Source organism: Haemaphysalis longicornis, unplaced genomic scaffold (genome assembly GCF_048455015.1).
Source record: "Haemaphysalis longicornis isolate Haplotype H1 unplaced genomic scaffold, Haemaphysalis longicornis Haplotype H1 scaffold_12, whole genome shotgun sequence".
Classification (NCBI taxonomy): Eukaryota; Metazoa; Arthropoda; class Arachnida; order Ixodida; family Ixodidae; genus Haemaphysalis; species Haemaphysalis longicornis.
Window position 1 is genome coordinate 95,851,556 of NW_027526225.1, and position 21,886 is coordinate 95,873,441.

Consider the following 21,886-nt stretch of genomic DNA (forward strand, 5'->3'; position numbering starts at 1 on the left):
TACTCTGTGCGGCTCATAGAGGGCGAAACGCGCATTTCTGTCACGTATAACTGGGTAATGCAGGGAGGCTCTCTTTCGCCGTCGCTTTTCTTTGGTGCTTGCTGACAAACTATGGTAGCAAGTAGATGTGGAATATGCCGGGTTGACGGCGTGTCGGCTGTGTGAGAAAACTGCGCGTTCGCTTCATTGTTTGCGTGGAGCGTGGCTTGGAGCCATCGTTTCTTTGTGCGAAGGTTCTCTGTAAGAAGATGGCGGAAACGCGAGCAAACGAACAAAGGAAATTGGTGATTACCAACTTTTTGTCAGAGAGAGAGAAAATTGGTGATTACCAAGTTTTTGTCAGAGAGCGAGTTAATAAACTGTATTCTGTTTTCAGGAGAACAGGAAGCGGACTACGGCAAACAGCACCATGCTTACCCATCTGCAAAGAAGACGACACACGTTGTGTGACACAGCCGTGTTCGTGCCAAGATGGCTGACACCGATTGAATCCATCTCATAATAAGTGTGAGGAGGGACTTGCCCATAGCGCGCAAGACTGATTTGTGGCCCACCAAGCATTTCTCAGTACCCCCAGTAAATCCACAACATCGACCCGCTGCGGTGACTCAGTGGCTAAGGCGTTGTGCTGTTGAGCCCAAGGACGCGGGTTCTGTTCCCGGCTGCGGCGGCAGCTTTTCTGATGGAGGCGAAAAGCCAAAACACCCGTGTGTACAAGATTTCGGCACACGTTAAAGATGCCAGGGGGTCAAAATTATTCCGGAGCCCTCCGCTACGGCGCGCCTCATCGCCTTTGTAGCGTCGGTAGGTTAAACACCACACTCAACCAAATCCACATCACCATGCAGCGGTCTCGAGCTGCATCTGATTCGTTTGTACATCGCCACTGTCATCGTGTGCGATCTCTCATTCTGTGGCCCGCTTGCTCGAATAAAGGTCACCGCGAAAGGTCACCACGAATCACCTCTAACGTGACAATATATACGTGTCCCCTTTATATACGCGCATATACGGACGTGCGCAGGTAAATTTCTCTTAAATGGTATAATACCCAAACATACGAGTAAGCAACCGTCCTTACTATACTACGTACCGAAACACAGCGTTATCATACATAAAATGGACCTAGTTTTGAGGGGATTTCGGTTCACATGAGCGAATGTTGCACAATGGTTCTTGCTTGCCTTTACATTTAACCCCTTAGCATATCACCCACTGTGGTATGTTTGCCTTCCCATTTGAAATACTTTTTTCTACTCACGAAGGACACATTTCTTTTACACAACATCCATTCAGGTGTGGGCCCTGCTTCCTTAGTGTAAAGAGCTAGCTAGGTTGCGGAATTTTCTTTGGTTCGCTTTTCATAGCTTACAAGAAATCCCTCCAAGGAAAAAGAAGAAAAGAGCACTCGCCGAGAACTTTGGCGTCAAAAACTGCTCGCCGTGTAAACCGCTCGCATCGGCTAGCATTTATCTTTCGAATGGCAGTGCCATCGCTCCCACTTACATTTTGCAACGCCACTGATTTCGGAAGCCGCGAGACATTTCTACATTATCCTGTGCGCTCAAAATGTGCTGCCGTGGCCATTTCCGGGAGTTTATCATTGTATAGCTCTTTAGGTGGTCGAGTTGGAAAATAAAAAAGAAATCCGAGCATAAAAACGGCTTATTTAGCCCCTTCTTGACACCACCTTTCCGGTCTGCATTTCTGAAGAGAGTGAGAAACTGTATAAAGGGCTTGGTGGGCATACACTTGAGTCAGCTGATCTTCTGCGAACACCAGAATCCTTGGCAACGGCTTACCACAGTTCATATGGTAGCTGGACAACGTCGCCTGTCTTAAAGGCCAATAAATGCATATTACTGCAAAAAGCGGTTGGTAGGTAAGCATACCTGAACAAGCGTAAAAGCAAGGGGGGGGGGGGGGGTGAAGGGGGATCGAAGAAATGCCTACTACGCGTAGAACACAATCTGGAGTGGATTTTTCTAAGCATGCCTATTGGGGCACCTTTGGTTCTGAATTGGTTAGAATAATGAAATAGCGTGAATATTGGTGACTATGGCGAAGAGTTAGCAGGTGGCGCATCGCCGAACTGAAACAAAAAATAAGTGCCATTCCACTCTGTGAAAGTAGAGGAGGATGATGATGATTGGGTTTTTACGACGCAAGGTTGACTAAGGGCAAAGATCGCCCACGAAAAACTGTTTTACGACGGCGAAGTTATACTAAATATAAAGCAGTTGACTGAAAATAAACGTGTAATTTCATAAAAGGCAGTGAAGATGGCTGGTTTAAAAGGCCAGGTTGTCAGCATTCATGCTAAGTAATGAAGTGTAAAAACTTGACATCGGTAAGCAACTTAAGAGTACGCTTGTGGGTAATTGTGGTTTCATCCCCTGAAAAGTAGGATGTGTGTAGCGGAATGTGATGCCTGTATAGTTGTGCGAAATGTTTGTGTCGTGTTGTTTCTAGTGCGTTGCACTGTATGAGGATGTGGGTCCCGGACAGGGCCTCTCTGCACTTGCTGCACAGAGGTCTTGGAGATCCAGTGAGAAGTTGCGAGTGCGTTGCATGTGTGTGCCCTATCCAAAATCTATCTAAGGCGACTTCTGTGTATATATCTCGTTGTCGGTGATGTATGGTCCAAAGTGTAGTTTTATTACCTGTAACTTGTTATCTGTTTGTCCACCCCAGTGTGTGTGCCACGTTTTGCGAAGTGGTTGTCTGATGTGTGGCTTCATGTCGGTCAATCAGTTAATCTTTCGGATAATTGAACATTTACATGGGAATAAATGAAGTCAGACACTGACTTTTCTTACGTTCTGTCGGGAATGTTTCGACGACAGAAGCGGTAAGTAGTTTCATTCTCCAGAATGTTTCGCAAATTTATAGTGATTTCACTAGTGGGATAGTGAAATTTGTCATGTAAATAAGGAGGTTCCAGTAAATTCTGCACGACCAGGAAATAAAAACAAATATGAGAAAACCTTAGCTGTTGCTCGAGTGCACCCACATTGATGCTAGTTCCAAACCATGCCACGTACGACGCTTTAATGTAACACCGACGAAAATACAGATGCAAAAAAGTCAAAGCCAGCTTGCACAACGGTGCGAGACGGATGTCACAGCAAAGCTTAGTTCGTCTAGTTAACTGGTACAGCGCCATATATGTCAATGAGAACCATTTACACACTGTATATATATGGCGCTCGTCAGCTGAAGACCAAATCAAACGAAAAGTAAAGTGTGTAAGTTGTCTATTTCTACAGCGCCCAATTCAGCCTTTGTATACTTCATCGTCCACCGCCGCAGACTTCATCCAGCGGCCTCGCCGTTGAAGAACTGCACTACTTCTTCGTCTTCTTGTCCTTCTCTGCGATTACATTCTTGCCTGGAAACGCGGCGCGCTTCCTGATTAGCCGCCTGTTCTTTGGGCGTCCGGATCTTCTTTGGTCGCCCGATCCTCGGTACGCGGGGCACACCGTCAGAAAGACTTCTGCCGCTGCCGCCGCGGCGACCAGAGTAGTGTGAGCGCAGGCGGTTGCCTTTAGCAATGCAGAGCAAGTGATGTCGGAGTAGACGACAGTTGTTTAGTCGGCGACGCTGTTTGCTCAAACACTGGCTTCCACGTGCGCTTGGTATTTTGTTTGTGCGAGCCCTTCACGTGGCACAAGCACACGTGGAAGCGTGGACGACGCCGAGCGCTACTCACGAGCTGCACGCTCACCTGCACTCGGTAATTTCTCGGTATTTTTCTTTTTGCTCACGGATGGCGCAAGCAAGGGCATAAACAGATCTGCTGTATAAAAAAATTCAGGCCACACTCCGCCTCCAACCCTGGCCTTTGAAGCAATCCTGACTGCTTTGTGCTTATGCGCTTTTCAGTTGTTACCACTTGCACTGAAATAAGCCAGTCTTGAAGTGAACCTTGGTCAGTTCGCATCGTTTGCTTTCGAAGCTAATGCGCGCGTGGTTTTCCTGCCTCTGTGCTGAGCACGAGGTCACGAGTTCGATACCCGGCCGCAGCGGCCGCTTTTTAGATGCAGAGCATTTCAGTAACTCACGATGTCACCCGCGTTGACGTCCGTAGTCCGCACCATCGTTGTCCCTACTATATAAAAAAAGAAAATACTATCCGGCGCCATGTTTCGATCCCTCGACCCTGCGGGAGGAACGCAATGTACATGGTGCTCTACCCACTGCGCCACAAAGCCGACACAGAATGGGACGCTACTAACGCGCCTTATATCGTTGACTCATTCCAATTACTGCTGACGAGCGCTCTCTCGTCAGCAGTTGCCACAAGTGCAACAACATTAACGTAACGCAAACTACTTAACGTCGTGCGCCCCGGAAATGCTCTGCATTTGATCGTGCCCCTCGCGAGGGGGATGTTTATACAGGAACTCCTACTTCTAGCGGACTCCTGGCGCCCTGTTTCTGCCATTGTAGAGACTATGAGGCGGTCTTCCAAGGGCGCCAAATTTGAATTCTACAAAATCGATTTTTCCTTGATAGTTTGGTGTGCACTTAATTTTTGCTCTGCGTGGAGTTGAGAGGTGCGTTCTATCGTCGGTGAACACGTTTAGTACCGTGCCCGGCTGCCACGTGAACTACAGGACGATGCTGCCAACGGTTGGAGCGGAGCGTTTTCCTCGGTACCTACGGAAACGATGTGCTGCAAGAGGTTGCAACAGCAACTCCCGTACGCCTGGCGTTTTTCTGATAATTTTGCTTAAATTTTGATTGTAGCGTTTAACGCGCCGACGCAATGCAGGCGATGAATGAAGCGCGCCGCATTAGAGGGCTCCGGATTAATTTTGACCACCTGGGAATCTTTAACGTGCGCCGAAATCTCGTATACACGGGCGTTATTTGATGGAGGTGAAAAGCATAAACGCCCGTGTTGACGAGATTTCGGCGCACGTTAAAGATCCCTGGGGGTCAAAATTTATCAGGAGCCCTCCGCTACGGCGCGCCTCATCGCTTGCGTTGCGTCCGCGCATTAAACCCTACACCCAATCAATCAATCAATCAATCAATCAATCAATCAATCAATCAATCAATCAATCAATCAATCAATCAATCAATCAATCAATCAATCAATCAATCAATCAATCAATCAATCAATCAATCAATTCCCGCCTCTTTCACTTAAATGCAGCCCAGCGATAACATCATTATACGTATTAAACTGTTCACGCATTCAGTTTTTACGACTATTTTGAATAAAAACACAAAACAACAACCCGGTATTCTAACTATACAACCATGGGGGCATTGCTGTTTTTATTACTGTTTTCATTGCCGTATTCAGCAAGTGTTCTGCAAACTGTCATTTTGCAGCATAAGTATTTGGTTTTGTGCAACCAATTATCTCAATTGACGCTATTATAGTGATTACAGGAGTTTTACTGCGCCTATTCTGCATTTTATTTAAATGAAGGGAGTTAATCCGTTCACAATTTTTCGTAGTTTAGATGCGGAGCATCTCTTGCTCTGGGGTATTTCCCGCGGCGTCGGTGTCCGCACTCACACTACGCATGCGCAACTCTCCTCCTTCCCGATCTCCAACAGCTGGGCGTTACTCCCTCCACTTCTCTCCTACCACCTGCTTGCGCTTCTCCTGCGGTTTCGCTTCTGCTCTCGCGGCGCATGCGCTGCTCTCCTAAAGCGGGTAGAGCGCTGGGCGCGTTCAGTGCAGCGCTTGCTTCGGTTGACTCCGTTGATGCTTCCGATGAAGTGTGATGGAAGCAACAGTCCCGTCAGTGAGTGGGCTGACGCAAGCACGCGTCAGCATCAGCCCAAACACTAATAGCAACGTTACGTCCACTCAAGACAAAGCTGCGAAGCAAAGGGCACGCGACGCTGAACGCAAACGCTTGAAGCGAGCGGCGTACCCTGAACTTCGTCAGCGCGAAGCAGCTTCGAAGCGTCAACTTCGAGCAGCGGATCCTGAGCTTCGGCAACGTCAAGCAGCGTCGGTTCGAGAACGTCGAGCGGCGGTACCGGAACTTCGACAACGTGAAGTGCAACGCAAACGTACGAAGCGAGCGGCGGAACTGAACCTTCGAGAACGGGAAGCCGTTTGTAAACGTCAATAACACCCACATTCCCATCGGGGGTTCCGTTGCGTTCCATTGTGTTAGTAGTTGGGTTTGGGGAAAATGTAGGTGAACACCGCGATGCTCCGCATCCCACTCAGGCTTCCCCTCAGGAAGATGGGGTAATTTTTTTGTTTGTATAACTTACCTCCATTTAGGTTATTATTCCGACCGAAGGTGGAACTTCCACGAAATCTGCATTATTGCGGAAATGGAGGGCGTGTCACATGGATCGCTACTTTCCGTAATTTTTTATATATTTTATATTTCTGTAGTTATTGGAAACTTTGTTTGACCGATTGTCTCCATTTACGCTAATATAACGATTGCAAGATGAATTTTTGTGAAATCTGCATTATTGTTGAAATGAGCGTTTTATGGTTCGCCATTGTTGTAATGTCTTTTTTTTTCTATTTCCTCGATTTTCAAAATTTTGTTCTACAAATTATCTCCATTTACGCTAATATAACGATTACAGATGTATTTTCTGCTAAATCTGCATTATTGTGGAAATGCAGGGCGTTAGACGGTTCGTCATTTTCCGGAATATTTCATATTTTCTTGTTTTTTACTTTGCAGAATTCTGTTGCACCAATCAATATAACGATTACAGATGGAACTTCTGCGAAATGTGCATTGTTGTGTAAAATCAGGTCGTTACACGGTTCGTCATTTTCGCAATATTTTGTTTTTCTTTTTTTTTACGTTTCAGAATTCTCTTGGAGCAAACATCATCGTTTAGGCTGTTGTAACGATTCCAGGTGGAACTTTCGCGATATCTGCATCTTTGATGAGAAACAGAGTGTTACACGGTCCTGTCTGTGGCGGTATTCGGCAAAGAATGCTATGCATTAAAAGGTCGCTATTGAAACTTACATTTTATGCTTGAACGAGAACGCCAGCACTTTCTTTCCTAAACAGGGAATGTTATCGAAGGCTTCTTTTTCGCGTACTCCAAAGATGAAAAAGACACAGGTAGCATTCCATTCGGTCATTACGTTGAAGCGATGGCCGCCCTGGTGGCTCGTCCGCCACCTTCTCGTGGTAACTGGTAGCCACAGGCGACCTAAGAAATCATGCCATCTGTCAGACCTCCCCACACGCTGAACGTAGTCGGCAAAGAAAATCCTTCCAAAACACCCGGTATGGTGGTTTTAGATTGCTTTTGGGCGATTTAATTGATTGATTGTAGGGTTTAACGCGCCGACGCAACGCAGGCGATGAGGCGCGCCGTAGTGGAGGGCTCCGGATTAATTTTGACCACCTGGGGATCTTTATCGTGCGCCGAAATCTCGTACACACGGGCGTTTTTGCTTTTCGCCTCCATCAGAAAAGCGGCCGCCGCGGCCGGGAATCGAACCCGCGACCTTGTGCTCAGCAGCGCAACGCCTTAGCCACTGAGCCACCGCGGCGGGTTTTTGGGCGATTTAACTTCTCTCAGTTTTTTTTTCCGCAGCAGGGCCGTTTCTCTGGCATTGCGCCAGGCCCCAAGCTGCGGGCGCGGCGTCGCGTAGTTCGGATTGTTCGTGGCGGTGGCTCCTCGCGTTCGAACTAAAGGGCTTTGCAATACATAGATTTCTATGGGGACTCGGCCGGACCAAATCGTAAAGCTCGAATTATCCATAAATTCAAATGATTGAAGTTGGAATTAACGAGCTTTTACTGTATATATATTCCTCGAATGTTAAATTAGTCGCTCCGGCTTTCTCACCGAAAACCTGGTGTTTACAGCTCGCAATTTGTGATATCAGCAAGCAGATGTATTTTGGCTGTTAGGTTTACGTCCTCTCCAGTACAAGTACTTCTAGTAGGCCTAATTTCGTACCGTACTTCAACAGTGTTTTTTTTTTTTTTTTGAGGAGAGATTGTGACGAAAGTTAGCGGGTTACAAGTATACCTTAAATCTACGTAGCACAGTAGCATAATAATGGAGCATCTGAATTTAAGCACAAGTGGGGTTGCTATGAAAGGTGCAAATTGTGCACAGACACAGCTGCGGGAGCGGACAAAAGGTATCCTGACGTAAACGAATTGTCCCGTTATGTCGGGAAGTCTTTGAACATGTAAGATTGATCACATACACGGGCGCCAACGTCATTCGTGACGTCATGCCGCAACAGAGAGTTTTAGCATGGCGGCTAGCGTACGCTACGCTACTAGCGGCTGTTAGCTGGACCCGTCTGCGCATGCATGTGCGGGCACGGCGAGGTCGGCCAAACCCCACGGGAACGAATGCGCGGGCATGGAGAGGTGGGCACCGGAACGAATGCGCATGCCCAGTAAGGTCCCAGTACCCACCACCGGTACAGTTGTAGTGTAGCGTACGCTAGCCGCTATGCTAACACTCTCTTTAGTGTTTGGTTGCGCCGGTGACGCCTGTGGATTGGCAAGACACAGAAGTAAAATTATCTCAGCTCGAACTAATATTCTATTATAAAATGATGTCTGCTATGTAACCGTCTCTGAAAAGGCATCAGCGCCTAGCAGCACCTGTGGCAGGGTTGCTTGGACATCAGCTGTTGATTTCTACACGTTTCCGGGGGATGGGCGCAATCTAGCATAGACCACTCAGATACAAACCTGCTTGCAAGAAGAAAAAATTAGCCTGTGTTAGCCCCGTGATCTAACTATACCTCTGGGTTTACTCTGATGCGGGACCGGAGGGAAAAGGCGGGGGAGAAGGGGGGGGGGGGGGGGGGGCACACAAAAATTTCCAACAACACGTCGGCTTTCGCTCACTATCGGCGCAAACGTAGGGCGATTCTAAGATAAACATCACGCGTTATTACACGAATGCCGGCGTCGACCAAAACGTGTATTCTTTATTTTAGCTCGGCGGGTTTCAGCCAACAAGACAGACCGTAGGTCAAATTTTACGAAGCCTTGGCAAATGCAGACGGCCGTAAAACGTTTGCCCTGCCACGGTATTTTCCCTACGGGGCGTCGTTATGGATATGCGTCTGCTGATAAAGGGTTATGACTAGTAGGTCTTTGACGTTGTATTTTTTTTATGCCACCATGCGAACGCTGTGCCGAGAGCAGCCTGATTTGACTTTGAGTGCTCGCAGCAGACGGCACCGATAACCATAAACACAGTTCGCTTTCCTTGCGACCTTTGTTGAGGCGAACCTTCTTTCTCATTGGTCGTTATCGACCGCATCTCTTTGAATTTATTCGCCGCCATACAGCTAACCGCAGCTTTGCCCTCTGTCATCCTTCTTGGAATTAGCACAGATGTGAGAACGCCTGTGAGGAAACGACGAATAAGAGAAAAGGAAGCAAATATAGGAATGTGAGAGTTTGTTGGGGCTGGCAGTAAATACAATGGCAGAGACGAAATACTATGTTGCGCCGTTTGAAGAAGTGTTCGTTCTGAATTGATGAAATAAACGCTTGTGATGACATCATGAAAAAAATACTTTTAGTGTGATGATGGTAATGATTATTATGGGAATGTCACCATAACGTGAACGACAGCATTGCTGTTTTTTAGGATGATGACGGCGGCGACGACGATGACGATGACGACGCGACAACAATGGTGATGATAATAGCAATAACTAGTGGTTTAACTCCCTTGCATTGAAGTAGATACATGGGCTTACGAAACGTGCCTCAATCTGGCCATCGCCCTTTTTTCGGCATATTTAGAAAAGGGAAGCAGGTTTACGCAAAATCACGGCTTGATGTTTGAGCAGGGCTTCGTTCCTTAGTGGGTGCAGGTCTTTGTTTGGTCCCGAAGGAGAACTGACCTCGCGACGCCAAGAACACCCTAATAACGGAGGAGTGGAAGACAGGCCTTTACACGACTGTTGATTCCAGGGCAGCCCGTTATTCTATCGGCCACCGTCAAACAAATCACGAATGCACACACTGTTGAGAAAAGCGCCCCTGCCGCTAATGAAGTCCGAATACGGGCGATCGATAAGAAGTCAATATCGAATAGGCACCGATATTCGAGGTGTTTTTTTTTTATTGTGAGAAGTCCAATTATGCAATTAAGAAGCGTTCCTTTGCTTATAGTTTCTCACATGGGGTAGCCTGTTCCTGTTTAGTTCAGTTGCCATTTTGATGCTACCGTAATCCGGTTGTAACGAAGAGACGGTTCGTATTGCCGCGAATCATGCATTGGGTTTGTTTATTTTTTGTTTTTACCGCCCGGCCACGCCGTGTTGTGTTATCTGTGTCACAAGGGAAGCACGTGTTGCAATCTTTCTTTCTATCTGATGTCGCACGCGTTATCTCATTTGATAGGGTAAAGTTTCGCCCTACCGTCAACAGCCTAGAATAGTCTTCTTTCATCAACAGTGTTCTCTATGTACTTCGATGGTTCGAGAAACACCCGCGCCGAAAGATGAAAGCTCGCAGAGCAGACGACGCGGCATTCGATTTGCCGACACCAGTCTCCGACCGTCAATTTGTTGACTGCCGTTTGGCCGCCTGTGTATTCTTTCAGTTATTAGGGGAGCGCAAGCTCGCTCCTATAAACTTGATTTTCCTTCAAGACAGCCGCGTCGTCTTCGACTACGTGACATCTTGTGGAGGTGCGGGGTGCGCACCCTTTATGCTCCCTACGACCTCTGGATGCCGCCAAGCCAGTCAAACTAGAGCCAGCCGCCGACTGCAAGGTTTACCGCCAGAGTTCGGTCTCCTGCCAGAAGGACACAAAGTATAATTCGCAGCCGTATTTTTTGGGCATTTCTTCTTCAAATTTGGCGGTCGAAGCTACTCCAGGGATACATGTCACACCGTAGTGGAGGGCTGCAGATTAATTTGGGCCACCTGGGGATTTCTAACGCCGAAATTTCGACATATTGCTATTTTTTGTCTTTTGTCTGCAAGTGAAAAGCACCCACCGCGGGCAGTACCGAGCCCGCGTATTTGGGTTCCGCAGCACCACTCCCCTGCCACCAAGCCACTGCGGCGGGACTGCTTTTAAGACATTAATACAATAAATCAATAACCCTGTAGCAGTTTTTTATTGTAGGCACTGTTTATAACACTCTCTCATTGCCTGAAACCGCAGGGGTTTGCGCTTCTGAATTCAGTACGGCATAAGTTAGCGGGATAAATTATGCGGTATTGGATGGCCTGTAAAGGTGCATGGTCAACTGTCGCTACGAACTTTACGATCCCATGCAACAGCAATTGCATTAAAAAAGCTACAACACGCTTATAACATCTCGACCTTCCGAGATAACGTTCGAATCAATACATGGTAAAAGTTGCTTTATCATTAATCATTTCTCTTTGCAGGCAGTCATTTCAGCGTCAAAGTTGATAGTTACAAGCTTTTCGACATTTAGTGTATCGCCCTGGTCAGGCTTCTATACACGATCTTTCGTATACTTTTTGCTTCCACTACAAATCCACCCATCACGGATTTTGATTGATTGATTGATTGATTGATTGATTGATTGATTGATTGATTGATTGATTGATTGATTGATTGATTGATTGATTGATTGATTGATTGATTGATTGATTGATTGATTGATTGATTGATTGATTGATTGATTGATTGTAAGGCTTAACGCGCAGACGCAACGCAGGCGATAAGGCGCGCCGTAGTGGGGGGCTCCGGATTAATTTTGACCACCTGGGGATCTTTAACGTGCTCCGAAATCTCGTACACACGGGCGTTTTTGCTTTTCCCCTCCATCAGAGGAGCAGCCGCCGCGGCCGGGAATCGAACCCTCGACCTCGTGTTTAGCAGCACAACGCCTGCGGTTCCCCAGGACGCCGGCGGTTTTCGAACAAGATGTGTGATGATACAAAAAAGGCTTTATGAATCTCTCGCGCAACGAAAAGGAACGTAACGAAAGAAAAACGTGAAACAGAAGCAAACAGGGGCCAAAGAGAATTTAGAAGTGAGGAAGATGACGCGTTACGTATACAAAATCAATCAATCAATCAATCAATCAATCAATCAATCAATCAATCAATCAATCAATCAATCAATCAATCAATCAATCAATCAATCAATCAATCAATCAATCAATCAATCAATCAATCAATTAAGCCCTTTATTAACACAGGACAGAAAAATTTATACGACTATTTGGATCGGCGACCAGAACGCTGGTTCCGGGCTCAACACAACACTGGGCATACGAGTGACCGGTATTCATAAGGGTCAAAAATTTTAAAAAAGGAAAAAAAGACGCAAAAAGAGACAAAAATGACTACTTACAGGGCAGCATAACCATTAACGAGACGTGCAAGCTCAACATCATCAAATTTCGTTCTGTTGGGACAAGTGAACCTTTTTAATGACAATTTGAAGCGCCCAGAAGTCTACGTGATTGGCATATCAGTCCACACATTGACACTGTAGAATTCATAGGCCTTTCGCCATAAATATAATGACGGATTGGTAAGTTCAAGTTGCCATTAGATGCTTGCCGAGTGTTCTAAATCGTTATAGAAAATCTGGCCAAGAGTTCAGGGAAGTTAGAGTTCATAATGCTGTTTATTAAAACAACTACTTTATACTAGCAAATAGCCGGAAAAAAGTACAAGTAGCCACTGAAAATTTGTACCGACGTGAAGATAGAATAAAGAAAATGTTTTTTTTTCTTAGTTCTCGTCATTTTCGATGAGATTGTAGGGTTTAACGCGCAGGCGCAAAGCAGGCGATGAGGCGCGCTGTAGTGGAGGGCTTCGGATTAATTTTGACCACCTGGGGATCTTTAAACGTGCGTCGAAATCTCGTACACACGGGCGTTTTTGCTTTTCGCCTCCATCAGAAAAGTGGTCATTGCGTCCGGGAATCGGACCCGTGACCTCGTGCTCAGCAGCACAACGCCTCAGCCACTGAGTCACCGCGGCGGGTAGCTGTTATGGTATCACGTAGTTTAGAAAAAGTGTCACCACAAAATACAAGGGTGGCCTCCTCCGCATGCATTAGCTTCGTGGGGTCGTGTGCTGCGTGTTCAAGATCGTTTACTTAACAGAAAATAAAATAGAAATCAGAACTCATACCTGCAGGACAGAACATGTAGCATTACTCTATGTGTAATTGTGAATATCCCTCCCCACTTTCTGCTTTCTTGATGAAAGGTAACTAGCAAAGAATTTAGAATAGTTGCATTTTAGATGCGAAGCATCTAATGCTCGGGGCTGTGTCCTTCCCTACCTCGTTGTCGTTGTCCGCCGTCCGCACTCCACTGCGCATGCGCGTCTCTTCAGCCCCGTCAGCGTTTTGGCTGACGTCAGCGCAGTCCACTATCAAAAGAAATAGTTAGGCGGTGCCCGGTTTCGATCCCACGACTCTCTGGCCGCAACGGAAGGTACGTGGCGCTCTTCCCACTGCGCTACAAAGCGAGACGGGAGCATGTGCTACGAACGTGCCTTATGTCCTTCACTCATTCAAACTACGTCAAGAAGCTACTTATACAACGAAGGCACGCGAAGCTGAACGTCAACGGAAACGACGAACTGAAAACTAATGGGAACTTCAGTCGACCCCATGGCTGCTTCGCATACTACTCAGGGTTCCCCTACGGGAAGATGGTGTAATTTTTTTAGTTTATTTATAAGGATTGAGTGGCTAACCGTGTCGAAAGCCTTTTTAATCTCCGAAACCACGCCTATTGCCAACTCATTTTTGCTCAAGTTTATAGCTTGACCAAGTGTAACAATGGCTTTGGTTGTAGCCCTATTGGGATCAAAGCCGAGCTGTTGCGGGGAAATTACATTATTTTCATAGAGGTATATCTAAAGCTGTATATAATGTCTAGAATAATAAAGAGAATATTCTCTAAAAAAATAAAGGCTCAAAACAAATATTGATTTGTAACGGTTTGGGTTGCTTCGTTCCACAGTCTTATAAACCGGAACTACTTAGACAATTTTAGGTATGCCTACGTAAGAAACTGTGGCTTGGCTTGAATGACCAATTATATGATGAAGAGGAATGCAGAGAATATTAATGTTTTGCTTCATTACTTGCGTTTGTGTTTCGTCATAGCCTGAAGCCTTATACTCCAAATAGCTGGTTTACAATATTATTATATCCCACTGCGTTACTGCATCAATGTAAAGACAATAACCCCCGTTGGAAAACTTTCAGTTTGGGCTGAGATAGGTTCGTCGCAAACAATTATAATCATGTTTGTGAAATCGGTATTAAAACAATTAGCAACATGTCTGGAGGGGTTATCAAATGCACAATTTCTACCTGCCCTGTACCAATAATATCGTTTAAAAATTTTTCAAACTCTCGATTATCATTCGCTTAAACGTGCAACGAGTACCTCATTATTGCGGCCGATTAGTTCCGATAATACCTAAACGTATTTTGGCAATAGTTATTTGTTTTTTTGTTCCTCTGTGCCGGTTTATTTGAATCTTTCTTTTTGAGTACATTAAGTATAGCAGTAGTCATCCAAAAAGAAATTTCCTGTCCCTAATTGCGTCGGAAAAACTGACGAATTGATTTTTAATAGCAGTTTTAGTACTTTGCACAAAATGTTCGTTTTATTCGAACATCTTCATAATACATGTTTTAAAACACACAGAATCCTGTAAACTCCTTGCAAGCCGGTAATTTACTTCAGTTGCCCGTTTCTTGCACCCATCACACACAGAACTCAGGTATTTTTGAGGCAATAACACAAAATTTTGACAAGGGTAAGCAACGGCAACATCAGACACCGGGAGATAAATTAATAATAATGTTGCATAGTATGTAATCAATTAGAGTGGCCAAGTTGTTAATTATTCAGGGTGAGTCTTTTATAAAATTTTTGACATTAAATGACGGCAATCAAAATGTACAACCACAGCAATCAGATTTTGACATATTAAGGTTACAGTTCCCACATACAAATAAGGAATCTTTGGATGCTGTAATAGATGTCAGGATAGTTTCCATTCCGGAAATGAAATCGCGTATGCTCGAGTTTGGAGGGCGGTAGGCAATACCGACTGTGATCCTACCTTTTATGCGAACAAACAGAAAATTAATAGCGTCTTCAGTAAAACAGAATTCGGCCAGATAGCACCTATCAACAGCGCGACGCCCCTTTATTCGCAGAGCATTTTCTCGGATATGAATACACGTAAAAATAGAAGATTTTTACCATCTCATCGTCTCTCAGCCAAATCTCCGTTAGCGCGATTATATCAAAACTAAACCTAAATTTGGATACATAATCAATCAATGTTTCTAAAATCTTTCGCATGTTGCGTAGACTACTGTGGAAAACAATTAGATATCCATTTTCAAGTGCGATATGTTCAATTTGAGTTACGGTGTAAGCTATAATCAGTTTCGTTTCGTATCAGTTGATTGGTTTTTTTACTACTTTAGGAAGGTAACCCATGCATGCTATGTGAATGGCCTTTAAGTTATTGTTCTGCGCATCAGATTTTTTTTTCGAAACCCCGTGAACTTCCAATACTTTTCTCGTGTCACCTTTTGAGAAAACCCTATAAGGACATTTTTTGTTGTACCCAGATAATCATTTACGTTTAGAAGTTCCCGTCCAAGGAGATCGAAAGGCGATGTGCTGTCGTTTTGTTTGGACGAGATTATAAAATATTTCCAACTGACAAGTTTAACACTAAACACATCTGAAACCACGTTCCCGTCATGCTAAAGTTGGCAGGCAGTGGCCTTATCCCTACCGCCAATTCCATCTATTCAACCTAAGGTTCGTTTTCCTTGCTGTTTTGGAGAAGACGGCTAGTGAGCATTCCGAAGGAAAGTGAGAAAGAATAAATATGCATCTTCCTTAAGAAACGGGGACGCCTCTCTTCCGCAATGACGAATCCCTTTCCAGCCACCGTGATAAACGGTAAAAGTTGAACTTAGACGAGCGCCTCGAGGAAACATTTATGAGGAATGGATGCACGCGGGGGCACGCATCGAGCCACCGGCTGTTACCCGCGACTGGAAAGACGCTCAGGTCGGCGTGATCCCCGCAACAGCAACGGTGAGTTTCCGCTCCGCGTATCCGAAGTGGTGGGCCAAAACAACGGCTCGATGGGGAGGGGTGGACTTTTTAGCTACCGATGGTTGTAATCTCGTGAAAACGGGAACACGAGAGGAAAAACACGGTAAGGGGAAAAGGAGAGCGACGGAGCAGCATCTATCAGCGGGAGCGCACCGGCCCAGTGTCCTCCAGTGCCTCCCACACCTGAGCAAGCCGGAGAAAAAACGGCGGGTTTAGAGACACGGCAGGTTGCGGGGTCAGGGGAGGATGGAAGCTCGGTGAGACGCCTAATTTATCTCGGGAAGCAAGCGACCGCGACGCTTCGACCGTCTCCTGCTCTCCCTCATATTCGTTGGGAGTGATGGGCTGGCTAATGACCACACGCTAAGTTGCTCCAAGGCGGCTGCTAACGCACGCAAAAAAAATAAAAAAAAATAAAAGGGCTGGAGTACTTGAGAAAGGGAATAAAAACCACAAAGACCCGTTATAAAATAGAAAGAAGCTCATCGCTGCAAGCTTGGTTTATGTGGGCGGAAATAGATTAGGCCGCACGGCATCGTCCATAAGACATCAGGCAAGAGCGGAGGCTTTGCGGCTCCGAGGTGAAGAAGGACGCTCAGCACGGCACCACGCGTCCGCTCGCAGGGACAATATTCCGGAAGAATTTACGGGGTGCACCGCCTACGAGCGTCCTGCCTTAAGTAATGTTTCGCGTCGGGCCCACCATGTGAGTAGCGTCCATTGCCTAAAACGAACGCGTAAAAATTCATCCTCGCTCAACAAAATGAGCATTCAATGGGAAGTGGGCAATATCGAAAATGTGAATCTGGACGACCGCAGAAGAAATATCGGTTGACCAGAAAACAGAAGGCCACGCGGATAGCAGATACGTGAACGAAATAATTATCCTGACTGAGCTTGAACTTAGGTCACAATCAAGGTATGATCAAAAGAGGAAGGGAAACACCGTGTTAGTGAGAAAGCAAGTTTGGAAAAGGGCTAAATGATATGTCAGAGAAAGCAATAGTATTCGAAAAATCACGGCTGCCAACAAGGGGATGAAGAAGTTCATTACAACCCTAAAATGATCTCTAAACCAGCATTTTAAAATTCTACTGTACCGAAATCCGTGTACAGCTACGTCAAATTCAGCGCGTGATCTCATAGATATGAACACCACTACGCACACTATTAAGGAGAACCCTTTTCATGCACACAACAGCGTCCAAAACAAAAAAGAAATAAAACAAAATTAAATAAGTCGTAAACCTTGCTAGCTAAAACACAAAGAGGATGTCACCAAGCCCCGGAAACGTCTATCTCCACAAACGGCCAAAAGTAGATCAGATATTAACGGATAAAGGGAAACGAGAAGGCAAACCAGACACTACGCACCCATATAGAAAATAAAATAACTACGATTCAAAATGGCGCCGGTAGCACAAGAGGAGGAAATTGTGAAAACGACTCGACGGCAATCTGATTTTCAAGTAGCAATATTCAGAGCTACTGAACGTGTCTACGGCCTACGAATCATTGTTAACTACCTTGGACTGACACACGACCCCTCACATGATTAAATGAAAAAAAAAAAAAAAGGTTTTAGCACGGTGGAAGATATGTGGCGGATCAAGGAAGAAAAAAAATACCGAGACACCAGATTCTCGTGGAAGTAATGAAACACTCAGGATCGAGGACGCGAGCGCGGCCGATCTTATTCTCGATTGTGCGGCCGATCGATTGTGCCAACGCTCCGCGTCTTCCCCCATGTTACACATCTTTTTTAGTTTTCCCACATGATAAGCAAGACGGAGATGCCATGAAGAATAGAAAAATGGGCACAGGTGGCAGCAATACGTTGGGTAGGGGCTCTCTCACCTAGGGGGACCAAATCTCGGGAGACGATAACTGTAAGGTTCACACCCCCGCTGCCACGCAGCCGAAGCTTTCGCAACTCTCTCGCCTTGTTTCAAAACAGAAAGACGCGCCTGCACCCCGAATAATATTCTGCAAAGACCAAACGCGTGGAAGTAGTGAAGCTCTGGGCTGCTTGTGGTTGGTTCCAGAAGAAGAAAAGGGGCAGTTTTAAGTTTGTTGTTATGAAAACTGTGGAAGTAGCTAGTGTAGAAAATAATACCAGAATCCGAAGGCACAGTGGGGCCTCAGTAAAATCAAAAAGACAGAGTGCATTCTGATCCTGACCAAAGAGGTGAATTGTTTTTGAGTGATAAAAAATTGAACGTAAAAGAATGGCAAGAAGATCGAGAGAACGGCACTGAGAAAAATGTCGACATAAAATTGCAAGCGTCTTTACGCTCCTTCAAACTATAGTACAAAAACTGTGTGTCCTTCAGCCACGCGTCTCAAACGAGAGGAATAAATCAGCGAATTGGTGCAACGTATCATTTCGTTGAGCTTGAAGTGGTACAAAATGTGGAAGTCGTGCAGGATTTGTCGTTTGGATAACGAAGAATGCATTTGTACATCTTCATTTTTTTTTGTAAATAACCGCAAAACGCAACAGGGAACCGACTCCAGATTGGGCAAGGAGGTGTTGAAGTACAGTGTGTTTTGTGTTTCATATTTTCGTTCATCGAAGAAATAACATCGCCAGAAAAAAAAACAGCGGGAAATATCACAACTCTAAATTTCTAATAAAGGCAGGAATATTAGACAAAGTTTTAGGTCAGGGATCTCAAATCAATCATGAAGGGGACCACAGATACAAGTTCTTAATGCAGCAGCAGGTGCAACTTCTGGAAACAGAAGATATTAATGGGAGCAGGCTTACAGTTAAAGATACCGTTAGAAAAACGACTGCATATTCGAATTTCGGTTGCTCTTAATCGACAAATTTGGCCATAATTGTCGCCAAGCGACGATCACTGTAACACGGTTGGGTTACACAATGCTGTTTGTCTCTAGTGTTCATTGCTTAATGATGGTTTCCAGGTGCCTACAAATTTCACGCTACTTTAAATCTTGAGAGTGTTCGCACTGGCAAGTCGAAGTCCATGAGCAGTGGAGCTGATTTTTTTAGGTTGTTCTCAGGGAAGACAACTTAGTGTTACTAGCGCCAAATTCCTATCCAGCATAACAAGTCCTGCCATTCGCGTTTTCCGTAAGAAACACCAACAGGATGAAATATTTCGTTTTCGCGAGGGGACAAAATGAAGGACCTGAACATCATAACAGGCCGCATGCACTTGCAGACACTACGAGTGGTTTTCCTTGTCTTGGCAAACCAGTGTAGTTTCGACGCGACACATGTCGCCGGCGTAGAAATAGGTATCCGACGTGGAACATCGCCGAAATTACCAAAAGTCGTTTTTCCCACAAACTGTTTTGCTCAAATAAAACATGTACTTCCGAAAGGGCAAGCGCACAAAATTTCGTGGGGAGCACATGCAAAACACGGAGGACACCTAAGCACTAATTGTTAGTTGTGGATTCCAACTGAACGCAGGGGCGGATCCAGGCTTTTTTTGAGAGCGGGGTCAGCTCCTATCAGTGATGATGATGATGATGATGAGCAGGAGGTGGAGGAGGAGGAGCCTTATTTATTCACTGAAATTTCGGGAAACCAAAAACACAAGAAATACAACAAGTCATCAATTCACCTTTTTCTGCGACTTGAGTGGTCATCTTCTTGGAGGATTAAATTCAAAAATTAAGGGAGGGGTCAGGACATCCGGACCCCCCCCCCTCTGGATCCGCCAATGACTGAACGTCGCTGATTGGTTCTTCGAATAAGCATGTTGACATCGTAAATGGGTATTGGCGAATCAGTCGGAAGCCTCTGACCGCAGCTGTCATCGTCACAGGCCAAGCCCTTTAAATGGGTATGAGAGGTTTGCGGCTGTGTATGTGCGTTGGTCAGGCGTAGCCCAAGTGCGACAAAATTTTCCACAGAAGTCAGCCCAGTCAACCTTTTGAAAATGTGCTTTGAGCATGCACAACAAAAATCAACCCAACTCCAATTAGTTGCCCAGTGTGAATACAAGACTCACCGCAAAAGTTACTGGTCGTGCAGAAATAACCGTAGCCCCGCGAAGACTCCGCAAGTTGCGTATTAAATCATTCGTCATAACCATACCCATGTAACCTCAATTACCCAACTAAAATGATACAGTCTGTACTCAGGAAACAGGATGTACAGTCGGCCAAATATTTACCTAGCGTGCGGGAGCGGCGAATTTTCATGGGTCAGCGGCGTATAACAGAAGCCAAGTTGCAAACAAGTCGAGATTAAGTGAATGCTTAGAAACCGTGCTCAGCTGGGTCTATCGTCTGCTAAATGTTCCTTCCTAAGAGCGTCATAAGACTGAAAAATCGTCGCTCGAGCACGCCGACAGTACATTGGCCGACAGCACATTTGGCCGACAGTACATTTTGTAAATGCCCCCCAAAAAACGTGATAAATATCTAGGACACGCAAGACACAGACAGGCATTACCTCGGCGTGTCTAGTCCTTCTTGCCGGTATGTCGCACGTGTGCAATTGGTTTCAACATCGTGAATTACTTAACTTGCGCAAGAGTGCTGTTGCAATATAAGGCATCTCACCCCTGCGAGAATCTGCGCTACTGTTGTAGCCGACATTTCGTCTTTTTTTCGCTTGCCCAAGCTGTTGAAGGAAGCTTCGTAGAAAGTACACAAGCAGCGCAAAAGTTTTTAGAAAGTTCTTTTTTGTGTTTGCTGCTTGTGTGTTTGCTGTGCTGTGTTTTGTGTTACGTTTGCTGTTTGGCCTTTGTGTGTGTTCGCCAGGATGCGCGGCATGTACTGAAAGCCGCGCGCTCCGCGGTTCCTGTTTCAATTAATCACGATAGTACTTATATGCGTCGATTTTATAATGACTGTCCAAGAGGTGGAACAGGTAGTTTAGCCGCGCTTGTTTGGCTCTAAATGTAGAAAGCCCACAATTAGTTAAAAATATGGTTTGCCTATTGTTGTGTGTCGCCGCCATGATCATTGGTCAGTTCGCATTACGTGACATTTGGTTACCTTGCGACGTTTCATGGGCGCCGCCATTTTGCTGTTTATATGTTTTAGTCGGTCAGCTCTGGTAGGCTTAGCTTGTCCTTTCTTTTTGGCGGCTGCGCGCGACTGACATCGTTACGAATTCGAATCAAAGATAACGCGTGTAACAGCACCAGGTAACAGGAAACCAACGCCGATACAGAAAGTGACAGTATTTCGAAGGCAGCAGATCCAGCTCTTACGAATATATGTCGCACGAATTGAGACACCTGGAGGTACCCAGGTTGTGGCTCCACATTAGTGATCCCTGGGGCAAAAACGCCCAGCATTTTCTTAGCCCATGCGATTCTGTGTAAAGTTCTTGCTGCGGGCCACCATTTGCGGCGCACAAAGTTCGAAAATATTGCCTCCGAACATTCGGGTTTTGATCCGCATGCTCGCACGTTGCGCAACAAATTATTCACAACCTGCGGTGGCTTTTTATGTTTGGAGTCATATGTTCACTCCCAGGATGCAGAATCACGTGGTATCACGGCTTGGGCTCTTCCGCGAAACAAATGGCAAACTTTTTTCAATGTTTGGTACAACAATCGTTGCACGTTGTTGGGCACTCACGTGTTCAATATCGTTGCACGCAACTAAGGAATGATGAAAGAGTGACAGAATTCCTCAGTGAACTTCACGAATTTGGCAAACAGAAACAGCAACACGTCGTCCATGGTCCACAAGTTTCAGTTGCTCCAAACAGCCTGCGACAATACAAGCCGTCACAGGTCACGTCTCGGGTCAACAACAACTCGGTGATGGAAAGGCAATGAGTGGCGGGTGAGTGCTTCAGTGAGCATGAAGCGAGCGTGGCCT